This window comes from Leptonychotes weddellii, unplaced genomic scaffold (assembly GCF_054177405.1).
Source record: "Leptonychotes weddellii isolate Sample4059 unplaced genomic scaffold, ASM5417740v2 HiC_scaffold_18817, whole genome shotgun sequence".
In the NCBI taxonomy this organism is placed as follows: domain Eukaryota; kingdom Metazoa; phylum Chordata; class Mammalia; order Carnivora; family Phocidae; genus Leptonychotes; species Leptonychotes weddellii.
In genome coordinates, this window is record NW_027773226.1 from 2331 (window position 1) to 3752 (window position 1422).

Here is a 1422-nt window from a genome sequence, read left to right on the forward strand (position 1 = left end):
TATTTACAGGTGTCCATGATTATTGTGTTTGCTGATATGCATGACAGACAAAGCTCTGCCTTAAACTAAGAACTGCAAATGGCCTTCGTATATTCTGTTGTAGCTACACATAATTTGACATTGCAAATTGAAAAGGTTCTATGCTGTGCACTTCCAGAAATTTACTGCAGTGCTACGTGCATAATGGGTACTCAATAAATGCATGGTAAAAGAATGAATAAATCTTTCTGAAATAGATTTCTCTTAATTTCTTATGCAAAATATGTACTAATATATACACATTGTCGATATAATTTATTTCCCTTTATACGGGCCCCCGTCACTTTGATTTTTCAAAAATAACCTCATGTCCTTGTAATAGCTTTATCTTAACCATTATAAATTATTAATTTTGCGGCATTCATTTTATACTAATAAATCCATCGTGAAGCATCCCACAACATTCTCTGCATAGCAATGGGTTTCAGAGTCAGTTATGAATAGGAATTGAGTCTAGTTGATTGAGAAATTAGTGACAATTCACAGGGGTCTGTGAAAAGAGCTGGCTTTATTAACTCAGATGGTATCTCTTGCAGTGGCCACATTTCTACCCAGATGAATGACGGAGCATATGTTTTCTGACTTCCTTTGCTGTCAATAGATCTTCTTTGTCTGTAGTTATACCAAAACTGATGGATCATTTCTTTGAATGGTCTTGTGGTCAGAGTATACAGAATTGGGTTCAAAGCACTGTTGATAGGCAGAATAAAGATCACTACCCAAGAGGTTATGGTACCTAGAAGAGAAAAATGCAGTAGTTTTAGTGTTCAGGGATGTTTACAAGGTATAGAAACCCCTCTCCCTTGTTTCTCCCCCAGCCCCCTTTTGAGTCTTAATTTTTTCCCTTTGATGTCACATAATTAAATACCAAGTCTAATGTGTTTCCAGGATGTCTTTCCAGGGTGCCAGTGTTTGAGGGGAGTGCTGGTGCTGCAAAAAGACAGGGTTCTTTGCTAAGTAGCTTTTCTTGAATACATCCATAAAAGTATTCCATTAGGTAGAAACATTTTCCACCAAGTGATTGCATAGTATTGTGATATGATTCCATTTTAGGAAAAACAGTATCGTTTAGCATTCAAATCATACCTTTTCCAGTATTTTAACTGCTGGATAGTACATATAGTGTTTCTCAAAATATATAGATAGATTTCTGCTATTTCTTTGGTTTTAAAAATAAGTATGCATTTTTAGACTTTTGACTAGATATTTCGGTAAAAACATTGTTGGCTAAACTTATCTTAAAAATCACTGTAGTAGAGAAAGACATGTATCATATGATCTCACTGATATGAGGAATTCTTAATCGCAGGAAACAAACCGAGTGTTGTTGGAGTGGGGGGTGGGGTGGGAGGGATGGGGTGACTGGGTGATAGACACTGGGGA

The 1422-nt window shown here is 36.4% G+C and overlaps 1 long non-coding RNA gene across 1 annotated transcript; it reads right to left on the reverse strand.

Annotated features, from left to right (window-relative positions):
- Positions 1–528: 528 nt before the first annotated feature.
- Positions 529–1222, reverse strand: LOC115943149 (uncharacterized). The gene is made up of 2 exons (XR_004077765.2): positions 908–1222; positions 529–775 (listed from the first exon to the last, which is right to left on the reverse strand). It is a non-coding gene; the product is annotated as an uncharacterized LOC115943149 (long non-coding RNA).
- Between the last annotated feature and the right edge of the window lie 200 nt (positions 1223–1422).